The sequence below is a fragment of the Galeopterus variegatus genome, unplaced genomic scaffold, assembly GCF_000696425.1.
Source record: "Galeopterus variegatus unplaced genomic scaffold, G_variegatus-3.0.2 Scaffold1187, whole genome shotgun sequence".
NCBI lineage: Eukaryota > Metazoa > Chordata > Mammalia > Dermoptera > Cynocephalidae > Galeopterus > Galeopterus variegatus.
The window spans coordinates 160,348-174,985 of NW_007727298.1; the positions used below are offsets into that span (position 1 = coordinate 160,348).

The 14,638-nt window shown below is 37.6% G+C and overlaps 1 protein-coding gene across 1 annotated transcript in view; it reads left to right on the forward strand.

Annotated features, from left to right (window-relative positions):
• Positions 1–14,638, forward strand: part of LIN7A (lin-7 homolog A (C. elegans)) — a 151,555-nt gene that overhangs the window by 955 nt on the left and 135,962 nt on the right. The window lies entirely within an intron of this gene.

The following is a 14,638-nucleotide window of genomic DNA, read 5'->3' on the forward strand; positions in this document are numbered from 1 at the left end:
CGTGCCCGGGCCGGGGGCGCAGCGTCGCGGCCGCCGAGCCCGGCTCTTCCCGGCTTCGCGTTCCCAGTGCGGCGGGGGTCGCGTCTGTTCGGGACGCCGGCAGCTCCCGGGCGGCCGCAACTCTCAGGTTCTCCCGCCGCAGCCAACCTCGTTGTCTCCTGGCTCAGTGCCACCGCGGTGCCCGGGCTGTGAAAGGCAGGTTGGGTTAAAATTCAACTTCTGACCTGTGACCCTGGGCGTCCTGCTCCCTGACTTGAATGGGGGACAGTGTTTGCTTTCGCCCCAGGACCTCCCCAAACCCAGGGAAGGAGTCTTTCACTGCTCTCGGGGGCCTCTCGGGGGCACCCGTGCGGGGTGACACCTGTCCCTGACTGTTCGGGTTTCCGTTCTGGCTTCCGACGTCCAGTTATAAAGGCGCTCGAGTCCCAAGGCTCTGCAGAGGACGGCACCCGCTAGTCCCTGTCCGCAGCGGCCGGATTTAGGACCCTGGGCGGCCATTTGGAAATGGTGTGTTGAAAGAAAATGATTCAGTCCGATGTACCTTTGCACTGGACGGTGGGGCGAGGCAAAAGAGCACCGTGGTGGGAAAAAGTGAACTCAGTTTGAGGTTTTTGATTTGGAGAGATTGTGGGTGACTTTACCATTGGCGCCAGAACACACGCTTATATGGTGCCTGTAGCAACCTCAGTTGGGGTAAGAGTTGAAAAATAAAAAATAATTGATTTTATGTTGGGAAATGTTGATTTGAAAGGTAGCAAATTAATAACAGTAGTTAAATAGCACAGAAATCTATTGTATAATCCATGATTTCACCCCCAATATCATCATCTGCACTAAGCAGGATAAATCCATTGCCAGTAAGAGCCAAACAGATGGCACGCTATTAGAAACTATGGATTTCCCGAGTAGTTCTGTTTTAATGTGATGAGCTCTTATATGGTCCCATTACTAAATCACAGTCATTAAATAATCCGAGTAAAACGATGTTAGGAGAAAAAACTCCAACAAGATTGCATACCTGAGCAATTTTATTTAGTACTACTATTACTACTACTAATAATAAAATATTTTACTTCTTGGGTTTTACCTTAGCCTCTAGATGCCTCAGTCAGTTGTTGAGGGGAGGTGCTAATCAGACCAAGATTTATTCCTAAAGTTTGTTCTTATTCACAGCCAAACTGTACTGTACCATCCTTCTCAGTGTGATTAGGTCTATGCAGAAGCTCAGGAGTCAAGCTGGGTTAGACTGTGGATGGATCTGAATAAATTCACCAACAGCTCACACTGCTACTGTAACCTAGGGATGATGAGTTATTGGTATCACCACTGCACATGAAGTCAATATGTATAAATATTTATCTACCTTATTAAATTATGATTAGTTCATTGATTAATTCCATCATTAAACTAATGGAAGAAGTTCTAAAAATTTTCCTTCCAAAAAAAGTGTCTCTAAAAAGAGGTAGCCCAGTAATGCTTACCTGGGTCCTAGTTGCAACTCTGATACTCACTTTGGATGAAATCAGTGACCCTCTGTGGAAATCAGTTTCCTTTTGTGCCTCCTCAGGAGTTTGATTAGATGATTCTGACACCATACAGCATTAGCAGTCTATAATTCAATTAATTAAAGTTAGGACTCAGTTTGGGGTCACTTACTGGGAGATTTTCCAGATCATCCCTCCAGAAAAAGACTGCTTTGGTGCCCTTTGATGTGTTCTAAATTTACTCACTGCTTTGGCCCCATGAAAGCATTTATCACACTCTGTTGCATTTGCCTCCCCGTTGAACAGAGCTCCTTGAGGGAAGAGACCATTTCTAAATTCATCTTTGAATTCTCAGTGCCTGCCATAGTCCTTGAGTCATAGTAGGAACAAAAATTAAGTTAGTGTAAGTAAACTACAGATGGCAGTAACTTAAGCAATGTTAAAATATAGGGATTTTGTATTAAACTGAGGTACATAACAGTTCATAGATTCACAACATTTTTGGTCCTGAAAAGGGTGGTAGAGATCACATAGGCCAGTGGCTCTTAACTTTTCTTTCCCTGCACACTTGACAGATTCCCATCAGTAACAATAGCTCACCCAGGCTGTAATTTCTAACCCAGAGGGATTGCGACAGGTGGAGAAAGGAGAGGAAGAGACAAAGCCTCCCAAGGGCATTTCAGCAAACCTGAATATGCAATCCATAATTTTAGAGCTGCTGCCTTTTTCCTAGTACCTTCATTTTACAAATGAAAAACATGACAGAAGTGATGGTGGCGATGTTTTCAAGGTTACTGTACTATTTAGTGGGAGATTTGATGTTAAAATCTAATTCTTGTTTGTTGTCCTTTGATGCCATAGATTGATACATCTGGAATCTTCAGGGCAAACATTTCAATCAGACGAATCAAAGCTATGGATTGAAGTTAAGGTTTACTCCTCCCCAAATTCAAAAAATGTAATCTGAAAGTAAGAGGCTCAGATGTGTGCACCTAACTTCTTGGGTCTCCCCTGGAATGCAAGCCTTTTCAAGGTCCAGGCTGGGCCTTGTGACTTAAGGCTCTCGTGGCTCTGTACATATCCTAAACCCTTTTCCATCTTCCATTAAGACCTCAGATTAACCCTGTGGGGACCTGCGGGTGGCTATAGCCAGAGTTAGGTTTCTGTTCACTCTAGTCCCAGTCCTTGATATTCTTCACTTACTTTATGAGTGTCTACTATAAGCTAGACCCTATTGTGGAATTAGTATACACTGATGTTCTAAATGGCCATAATTCTACTTTTCATGGTAATTAGAACCTACTGGGGGAAGGAGATTTAAAAAAACACACACAAGTAAACCATTCATTCATTCATTCATTCACTCATTCAATATTCATTTATCGCCTACTATATGCAAGATACTACAGGAATGCCAGAAACGAAGCTTCTACTTTTATGGTCCTTAAGAATCAGTGGAGGAGACAGATAATAAGTAAGGGATTAATTAATTAATTTAACAAATAAGTATTGAGTGCCAGCTTTAATGTCAAGCATTGTGGCAGTGCTAAAAGAGATAAAATCTCATGGCATTTACATGCTAATGAGAGTCACACAATGAACACATACATATACAACTATAAGTGCTAGATAGAAGAAATAAAACTGGATAAAGAAAGTGATAGGGGCTGCTGTTTTAGATATGCTAGTCAAGGAAGGCCTCCTGAGTTGGTGACATTTGAGAAGAGCCCTGTAGAAAATAAGGAAGGAAACCTGCAGATATATGAGGGAATGTGTTGAGGAGGAGGAACTCACATGTACATCCTGAGAACATCAAGGAAGTCAGTATGGAAAAGTGAGAGGGAAGGGTAAAGAAAGAAAATGGTATGCATGAAGTTGGTAGCCAGAGGGCAGATGATGTAATTCATAATTAGGATTTTAGATTTTAGTTGAAAATATGAAGAGTTCTGAAGAAAATAAACATGTCTTTGGGATAGAGAATAATGGGGAAGGACCTATTTAGTTAGCATTGCTCAAGGAAGGCTCACTAAGAAAGCAAAATTTAAACTGAGTTTTGATGTATTATAATAATATGATCCTCAGGGAAGGCATTGTGGAGAGATGGAAGAGTATACATAAAAGTAGTTTCACATTTACAACTTGGTTACCATCCACTTAGTACATCTATAACCAAGAAACTGATTGAAAATTAAAATTACCAAGGAATAACACTTTTGAGTATGTATACTGGGGTAGAGAATTTGTTTGTGTATGCCAAGGAATTCTATAGATCTGCTGTTCAATTCTTTTTATTGCTAGGCTGAAACATCATATATTTTGATTGGATTTTCAAAGATATACTGGGCACTGTAATTTACATATCACTATGCATAAATCTACATTTTTAATCCAAGTGGTCATACTATGAGATATATTCATTTTCAGTGTAATATTTTGTGTTAGACAGTAATATAGGAAGTAGTACATGTAATTTACCCTCGTGGCAGAGAAGATGCTGATAAGGAGATTAGAGCGGAGTTCTTCTCTTCCAGACATTAACATGTTCACAGCAACTTTGCCCTGCATCAGAGGTTAGCTTGCGCAGATTTTAATCTCTAAAACCAGGAATGACCTTCAGCTAAAGTCAAGGGAACAAAACAGAATGCAATCCATGACACTTAACACCTTCACATTAAAGGACGTAGGAACGATTTACTGTATTAAAGATTGCATGGATTTAGGCCCTTTCTTCAGTACAGTTGCTCCAACTCTCCTTCACTTTTCATCTCAAGGTCAGAAAAGATAATTCAAAAGAATTCTCCAGAATTTCACTTTTGCTTATCTTTTTCTCCTAATTTTAAGCCCAATGGCCTTGAAAAAATCATGGCTTACAAAGGAATCATACAAAACCAACTCTTGAAGAAAAATGAACAATTAAAACATTTCTAGGAGTGAATTAAAATTATATAATTTAAAAATTTTGATACTTTCCTTGTGACATGATCGGTAGTTTACGATCTGCATGTAGGTACCTATATAAGATAAAATGTTGATATTACTGTCATCTAACTTTTCTGTGAGTTAAATTCATTTAGGATAAGTTGCAAAAATGGAAATGGAAATCTTTATTTCTTGGCTTCTGAAGTAAGTCTTAGATATTGATTAAACAAATGTTAGTGTGCTTTTCCTTTAAAAAAAAAATCAAACTTTTGTCTTTTGGAAATTCTAATATAAAACCAAGAACTTTTAGTTTGTGGATTTCAACCTTATGGAAAAAAACATGAGAACAAAAATTGAGTGCAAATGAGAACCCCATGGGTGCCACACTTTTCACAGAATTTGTGATATATTAAAATTTTTCTCTTTTCCCTTTTCACTTTCTAGGCATGCAGAGCTTATTGCTTCACGTATCTTGCAATTCAAGCCTTGAGCAGCCTATGGCTTTTCTAATCAATGATATTCACCCATTTTTATAAAATCCGTATTTGCTGAAAATGGCTTTTGCTCGTAGTCCAAAGGGGCTTGCCCCTTCTCTCACTCCTGGTTGATTTTTTTTTTTTTTCTTATTTGACACGAAGAGAGATTAAGGAAGAAGGAAAACAGAAATTAAGTTAGTTCTAGTTGTTTTAAAGATGATGCCCTGGTAGTTTTGATTGGGGAGGAAAAAGAGAGGCTGACTATATTTTATGTCACTTGTCCTAAATCCTTCCCACATCAGCAGCCAGATATATTTTAGTCTACGAACATTAAGTCCTTGCTTTCTTTCACATATTTTCTGTAAGCTCCAAATTTTAAAAATTATATTTATTTGACTTTTTTTGTAAATCAATATTGAGTTATTCTTTTTGTACTATACTGTGTAATTATGTAACACTTTATAGGAGTCAGAATTTTGCCACATCTGTCTTTTATTTTTTGATTGATAATAAAAAGTTCCAAAGAGAAGGACCTAAATCTCTGAAGAGTTTCAATTATAAAGAAAAAAAAGGTATTTTGTACTTAAGGAGAGTTTTATATATAGCTTTAAAATTTTAAAGAAATACGTAAATTAATGATAGAGCTTCCAGAAAAAGAAAATCTGGTGAATACCTTCCAGCTTGGTATGTCAACTATCCAAGCCTCAAGATGTATTTGTGTAACTCTTGTCATTTTGAAATTAATGCTTTTTCTCCTGGAGTGTTTTTTTTTTAGGGATCATAATGAGAACCTAGCTGCTTAGTAGGGGAAAGGGAACATTTAGGGAGTAATATCAAATGAGAAGATGTACTGGGTATTAGGGATGGTTTTATATGTGTAAAGTTGACATCTCTTGGAGAGAGTTCTTTTCTTAAAATCTTCATATCTGTCTGTTAGGATATACACTTTGCTGGGTTACGGAACATGTTGGGTTTGTTTATGTAGAGCCCAGCACACTGTATGGCACACAGTTGGCACACTCTTCATATTTGTTGATTGAATAAATGAATGAACAAAATTGATTTAGCTATACTAGCTATCCTGGAATATTCCTAATGCTAAAAAATAAACAAATCAACAAACAAAAACTCTTCCAATCTAAAATAATGCAAAAACAGTGGCTACCTTAGGTTGTGACTTTGCCTGTGTGTGTGTGTAGCAGACTTCTAGAAGTGGAGTGCTCTCTGTGGCCAAGAAAGACTGTGAAGCATTGGTGTTGATATTAATAGCCCTGTATCCGTTGCCTGCACCCACCACACTGTTTTAACTTGTGACTTAAACCAGACAAGCTAATGTCAGAATACAGCTGAAAAGATTGAAAAGAATTTTTTTTTTTTTTTAATGGGGAGAAGAGGGGGCAGGCTACAGAATCGACACACAGACAAATAAGCTATACTGCCCTATTTTTTTAAACCACAAATGGATGAATGATAGAACTATGTCCTTTTAAATAGCTAAAATGGATTTAATTTGAAATCACTTTGTGTTAGCAAATGAGAGCATAACCTTAGAAAATCATATTGTGATTTAAAAAATCCGTAAGTGCTTTACTTCTGGTCTACATGGAGAAGGTTTTCTTATGATTGAGTTTTGGTAAGTAAAGTTCTAGTTGAATTTGAAGAGGTGGCTAATAAAAATACCTGTACTCCCACGTTCATCGCAGCTCTATTTACAATAGCCAAGATGTGGAACCAACCTAAATGTCCACGGATGGACAACTGGATGAGGAAAATGTGGTTACATATGCACAATAGAATATTACTCTGCCATAAAAAAGAGTGAAATTCTGGCAATCACAGCAACGTGAATGAGCTTGGAGAAAATTATGTTAAGTGAAATAAGCCAGGCACCAAAAGAGAAATACTGCATGTCCTTACTCATTAGTGGGAGCTAAGAAAGAAAAAAAGAATGAATGAAAGAAAGACCACTATAAATTGTTGAACTTCCAGAAGGAGAGAACAGACCTATAGTTACTAGAGGTGGGCGAGGGGGAGGGAGTAGGGGGGTAGGGAGTAATTGGGTAAAGGACACAATGAATAATTACAATTTGCAGTGATGAACATGCTAATAATATTGATTTGATCATCACAAACACTGACAACTCTGTGTACCCCATAAATATGTATAATAAAAAATAAATAAAATGTTCAGGAAAAAAAAAAGAAAATGACCACTTGAAAAAAAAAATCGTGTGGGATTGAAACTTACTTTGAAGTTACACTCAGATATCTGTTTTGGACAGAAAACTAGGGCTTCTAATTTAAACTGATGGTAATTTCTCCTAGAAACACTGTAGCTATTTCAAGTCTTAACTGGTTCTGCTATTTTTGTTTACTTTCCCAGTGTGGTGATAGTTATATCTCAGTATAAAATCTTCTGGGTTTTTTTTTCTATCAAAGAATTGCCTTTAATCAAGAAAAGATAGAATGATGGGAGTCAAAGAATGATAAACCACCAAGTTAGATGGGGATGTGGGAAAGCATCAAATCACAGATGAGTCTACTTAACAGTAATGAAAGAATCAGGAACTATGGTTAAGGGACTGCTGAAAGTTAATTTCGAGGAAAATAGGAGAAGAACAGTAACTGCTGATGGACAAATAACCTGGCTTCCAAAAAGGTGATAAAGTTGTTTTAGGAAACTATAGACTAATCCATTTGTTGTTTGTCTCCTAACAGAAAAATGTAAGGCATATTATTAAAAGAATGGAATATTGGTACTTAGGAAAGAAAGTGGCTACATGGGATCCCTAAGAATGGGTCCTGCTAAATTTCAGATGTATGCCATAGCCATACTATGTACTCATGACATTACAACTCTCACAGAAGCCTTGTGGAAAATGTGTAGATATGTGAAGTGGATAATTGTACTCTTGGATTTCTAGTGGTTGAAACACTGCCTCATTGAAGTTTGGTTCTTTGTCCTATTCTGCACTATTACTGATATTTTGAGTGAGTGCCATAGAACATATTTTAATCAAATTCACAGGTAACATAGAGCTGAAAGAAATAGCAAATAATTTGGCCAACCAAATCAATATTCTAAAATTATACCTAGCTTAAATGGCAGGTTACAATAAAAGATGTAAAATGTAGTAGAAATGATTTGGTTGAATCACATTACAACGTGATTAGATTCATATTGATTGCCCTGCGATACGGCTGGAACAATCTGGTTTAAAAGAAGTTGATTTGAAAAATATTGGGGGTATTATTTAACAAATTCATGACCAATGTGATAAAATTATCAAAATATTAAAAAATAAAATAGTAAAAAAGACCAATTTCTCTTTAAAGTTGAATATAGAACTATTTAATACTAATACAAGTCACCCCTCAGTATTTGTGGGGGATTAGTTCTAGGACTCTAGTGGATACCAAAATCTGCAGATGTTCAAGTCCCTTATATAAAATGACATAGTATTTGCATATAACCTGTACATATTGTCCAGTATACTTTAAATCATCTCTAGATTATAATACTTATAATACCTAATACAATGTAAGTGCTATGCAAATAGTTGTTATACTGTATTGGCTTTTTATTTGTATTACTTTTATTATTGAATTGTTATTGTATCTTTTCAGTTGTTGAATATTTTCATTCCATGGTTGGTTGAATCTGCAGATGCAGAACGCAGGATACTAGGGCTGACTGTAATGTAATAAAACACTTATATACCATAACTTAGCAGGTATTATTTCAAAAATGTTAAAATGATTCAAAATTAGGAATCAGTTTGTGTTGGCATATTAATCATATTAATAATAAGTTTTAAAACATGATGAAAAACTAACTCACAGTAGTGTTTCTCAACTAAGACACAATAGGTATTTGGAGCCCTAAACTTATTTGTGATGTAGGAGGTTTAGTTCCTAGGCATTAAATGCCAGCCTAAATTCTGTCTGTCCCATCATTGTGTCACGGAAAACACCTGATAAATTTCCAGATTCCTGGAAAGTATTGTCTTGGAGTATCATCAGAGGCAGTACTATCTCATACAGTTGAGAACCATTGATTTCCAAGAAAGTAGGATTGTTCAACACTGGGAAATATTTTCCTGTGACTTTTTTTTTTACACTAACAGATTAAAGAAGAAAAGCCATATCATCTAAGTATATATAGATAAAGACATGTGATGAAGATAATATCAATACCTGATTTCGAAATAAATAACTTTAGTAACTTGTAAGTAGGGCATTTTCTTAACATTATAAAAACTAACCACCAAATGCCAATGTCAATTCTTATACTTAGAGGTGAAATATGGAAAATTAACATCAAGAACAGTACAAAAATGATTTAATCAATATTATAAGATAAAAAATAAGTAATCAAATATTAAAGAGGAACTGTCAAAATTATCATTTTTATTATTTGATTATCAACTGAATAGCTATTAGAAAGTATAAGTGAATTTGCTGAGGTGATATAATCACTGATATGCACAAATCAATAATCCTATATTCAAAGACTATCCATATATTATTATTTGGATCCAAAAAGTAAGTTAATAATTTGTTAGAACACTAATTCACAAGAATAAAAATAACAAAAAAGGTAGGAAAGTAAAAGCTGAAATTAATGTTTTCGAATGTTTACTATATGACTTACCTACGGTTTTTTAGATATTTAGGGATACAGAAGCAAACAAGATAGGCAAGCTCTCTGTTAGTGATGGTGCTTACGTTCTATTTAGGGTAGACAGACAAAATATTTAAATAGTTAAACAAATAGTACGATTCCAGAGAGCAATGAATACGAAGAAGAAAAGTAAACAGTGGAATGGTACTGAGAGCTACGTACACAGTGAGATTCTGGAAGGGCACTCTGAGGAGGCGACATTAGAGCAAAGATAGGCATGCAAAGATCTGGAAGAAGAGCATTGAGAAGGGGAAAGAAGCTGGTGCAAAGGCGATAATCTTGGTGGATTTAAGCAATGGAAAGCAGTAATAGGAAAGGAAGAGGAGACAGGAACAGAAGGACATATAGTGTCAGCTGGTAATACCTACTTAAAGAGATTATTGTGAGAATTAAATGAGATAATGAATGGCAAATACTATGTAATGTGGCATTCCAATACTATTACTTTCTATTGTACTATATGTCATTTCTAGAGTGTCTTGTTTGGGAAGCCACACGGCACTTAAAAACATGCACTCTGGAGCCACACTGCCTGGGTGTGAATCCCAGTTTTTCCTCCTACTTAGCTCTTCAACTTCCACCAAAGTTATTTGACTGCTTGGAGTCAAATAAATTATCTGTATAATGGCAAATGGTAAGAATAGCACCAGCACAGAGTTGTTGGTTTTAGATGAGTTAATATGTATAAAGTACTTAGAACAGGTCTGACATTGTAACCACTCAACAATGATAATTGTTTCTTCTCTAAGTCCTGGAATGTCATGTACTCCCTCCATATTGCCAGAGGGCTGGGGACAGAGGTCAAAACAAAATTTTCCATATACTCACCTAATTTGCCAATCCTCTTTCCCCAAACAACTTACTTTTTGATACTTCTATAATCGTTTGTTATAATTTTGCTAAAACTCTTACCACACGAGGCTGAAATTATTCTTTTACACAGCTGTCACCCTAAAAACAGTAGTTTCTTATATTTATCTTTGGGCACACATTGCCTGTCACAGTGCTTGAAAGATAAGTGCTCAGATGTTTGCTGAATAAATGAGTGGTTTGTTGTGAAGCTACAGCTAATGTCTGGAATCCTGTCAATATTGCCAATTGTAGCACTCTGTATCCTGTTTGTGACACCAGTTGTCTAGCTCCATGATCATGCTAGTTGTTGGGCTCTTTTACCTGCTGGTAATCCTGTAGCAACTGGGCTGATTGTTGAGCTAGGGCTGGGTCTGGAGCTCCCAGACCCCTCAAGCCCATTCACAGACTGGGTCACAAACCCTTCATATGCCAGGCTAGGTCACCAGACCCCTTCACGCAGGTCTATGAGCTAGGTAACTGGCCAAAAGGTCCTTGGAGCCATAGGTTGGAAAGCATGGCTGCACAGGGCAGATGCCCAAGGCAGATGCCCACCCTTCTGCTTCACTAAAACTCCTCTCTCTCTCTCTGAAGTACACAAGAATAGCAACAAAACTAAAAAGATACATTGGCACGCATGTGCACTCTATCTCTCTAAAGAACACAAGAATAGTAACAAAACTAAAAAGATAAATTGGCGTGCATGTGCACTAACTCCACACACACACACACACACAAGCAATTTGCTTACAAAGGATGTGCTAAAACCACACCCAACTGGACCCGAAGTGAGGGCCCTGACGAAACTATTCTATTTTCCCAACATTTGTCTTCAAATATGGCATAGTTTCAGGGAGAAAAACTAGGTAAATGAGCAGAAGGTGTAAAGTGACAGATTTTTATCCAAGAAAAAATTTCCTGCATTCACTCTTTCAAAATTAGAACTAGTGCCTTCTGTGAATTTGTGAACATCTTATTAATGGAAATGTTCAGGCAGAGGTGATTAATAAATTGTAAAAGTTGTTGTAGATGACTTAAAGGACTTTAAAATTCAGTCATTGTTTAGGACAAAGAATTAGAGTTTGTAGATGTTCAGTGGCCTTTTATTTTTTTTTTAATACAAACTAATCATATACAGATAGCAAAAGTATACTAAATACTTGACTGGAGACAGTATAACTAAGAGTGATGTTTGACTCCTTTTTCAGTGCTGTTTAATTGTAAAGCATCACATGATGCTGAAAGAAGCAAACATGTGGCAGTTAGGGGTATGAGCTCTGAGGCTGAGTCCCAACCCTAACTATCCCTGCCTAGTCCTAGCCATGTTACCTTGACCTGTTACTATCCTCTTTGTACTTTACCTTTCATCTGTAAAATTGAAAATAATAATAGTTGCTGCCTTGTAGCATTGCTGTAAAAGTTAACTGAGAAAACATATGCAAGTTCTTAGAACACCACCAGGTCCACAGTAAGTGCTCAGTAAGGACTGATTATTTCCATCTCTTCTCCCCAGAAGCATGCGTTTTCCCCCGTGCAATAAATGAGAAGTGCATGGGCTTCAGATTTAGATAGATATGGATGTGGGTTGCAATTCTGCCACTTATTACCTGTAGAAACTTAAAACATTAATTACTCTCTCTCTCTCTCTCTCTTTTTTTTTTTTGGCAGCAGGCTGCAGGGATTGAACCCTGGACCTTTGTATTACCATCACCATGCTCTAACCAACTGTCTACATATTTTTTCATTCTTAATATTAGAATAATGACACCCAGTTTGCATGGCGATCCGTTCCTTTGATTCTTCTTTCCTTAACCATTCAAGGAAAAATGAATGAGAGCCTACTGTGTGAAAGGTACAAAGTCACAGGCTAAGGGTAAAGCTAGCAGTCTAGGGAAAAAGACAGACATTAAGCAAATAATTTATGATGACATATTGTGAGTATTATAGCAGCAGCTCACACATATTGAGCATTTACTACATGCCAGGCATAGTGCTTAGCATTTTTCATGTTTCGTTTCAATTAATCCTCACAAGAAACCAGTAAGGCAGGAGCAATTAGTACTTTGAGGAGTTGGGAATATAAGGAGGCTAAATAAAGGAGGTTAGAGTATAGGCCGGTTGATTCTTGAGACCCTGGGCTTAATCACTACACCACACTGGCAAGAGCAAGTGCATAGGTCTGTAGCAAGCCCTGAGGAACATGAACTTGTAAGGAACACTACAGGCAGAGGTGCTTGCAAAGGCTTCACAGAACAGACAGACAGGTAGGAGGCACAACAGGAGAGCATGCTGTCCTAGAAAAAAAGACAGAGCTTTGTCCGATGCTTATGAAAAGAATGTATACTCATGTTGGTACAGACTAGTTTAAGTAAGGTATTTTTAATGTCTAGCATGATTATTGGAAAATCGCAGGGGTTGAATAAATGGCTGTGCTTATTATTAATAGTAGTTATTAATTTCTTAGTACTAAAGGTGAAAATACCCATAGACAGAATTATAAGAAAGTAACAGCAATATTCTGTTTCCTTTTCCCAGGCTATGCCAGTGAACCAAGAGATAATGACTGTGACATTCAAGTTACCTTGCAGTGATCTGTAATGCACAGACAAAACTTCTTTACAGACCTAGAATTTTGACAGGCTCACATAAGGGAGTGGAACCCTGGTAACAGTGCCCCAAGTCCACTTTCCCTACAGTCTTTACCTGCAAGTCAGAAGAGGAAGAAAGATTTAAGAATGTAGCAGAACCTGAATTTCAGGCCTAAAGAGAAACTTGTGACATTTTTTCCTTCAAGATTAGTTCTAAATGTCCCAGAGGTCATAAACACACTCTGCTTACCTGGTCTCATTAAAATACATGTCTTGGGGTTTTAATATGGATTTCAGTGGCCCAAGTAATACTATATTTGTCTTCCATTAAATGTGGAAGAGATGTTCTGCCTAAGTGAAACTTATACTTAACTGAAGCTTAATCCTTTAGGCCAAAATTTTTATTTTTAACCATTTTATTTTATTTATTTTTTTTTTTGTCTTTTTGTCTTTTTCCGTGTCCGGCAACGGATCGCAACCCTCAGTGTTGCCCCCGTACCGGACCAGGGACCGGCAACGGGATTGCAAACCTAGGTGTTGCTCCCACGCCTCGCTCAGCCAGTGAGCGGGAACTGGTCTGTATGTGGGATCCGAACCCTCGGCGGGAGCGCCACCATGCTTCCCAAGCGGCGCACTGCTACACCGGGCCGGCCCTATTTTTAACCATTTTAAACCTAACCATATAGGATTTACACACACGCACGCACACACACACACCCTTTCCTTCTTCAGCATATGTTGTCTAGAAAATGGAGTTTTTGGTAACGGAATAGTAGAAGACAAAACAAATGAAGCACTTGCTCTGGAGGCTGGGAAGTCCATGATCAAGGTACTGGCTGATTCAGTGTCTGGTTAGGGCCTGTTTCCCAGTTCACAGAAGGCACCTTCTCCCTGTGCCCTTACATGGTAGAAGGGGGAAGTCAGCTCCCTGGGCCTTCCTCTATAAGGGCACTAATCCCATTCATAAGAGCTCTGCCCTCATGACCTCATCATATCCCAAAGCTCCCACCTCCTAATATCATCACATTGGTGATTAGGTTTTTGATGGACACACACATTCAGATGATAACGTAGCTGGAGCCAAGGAAGGCAGCGTAACAATCATCACATGATCCTGGCTATCCCCTATCCTAAATAGCTCAACAGACTAGCCATAGGCAAGAAAACTGTACATGGATATACATTAAAGTATGCCTGTCTTCCTGCTCAGTTCCATTTTTCCCCCCTCTGGGTTTAGAAATCTCTGTCTTATATGTACTAGCAAGTTTTCAAAGCTGCTTCTCTTGGATCTCTCTCCATTATTTTCAGAGCATTTAATTACTTTTTTTTTTTATTTTATTATTTTTATTTATTTATTTATTTATTTTTTATAATATATATTTTATTTTATTTTATTTTTTATTTTGTCAATATACACTGTATATGATTATTATGGCCCGTCACCGACACCTCCCTTCCTCCTCCCTCTCTCCCCTCCCCCCAAGAATGTCCTTTCCGTTTGCTTGTTGTAACAACTTCATGGAAGTATAGTTGTTATATCTTCTTCCCCACCCCCACCCCGTTTTTTTTTGTGTGTGTGTGTGTTTGTGGGTAAATTAATTTGTTTATTTTTTTTTTAGCTCCCACCAATAAGTGAGA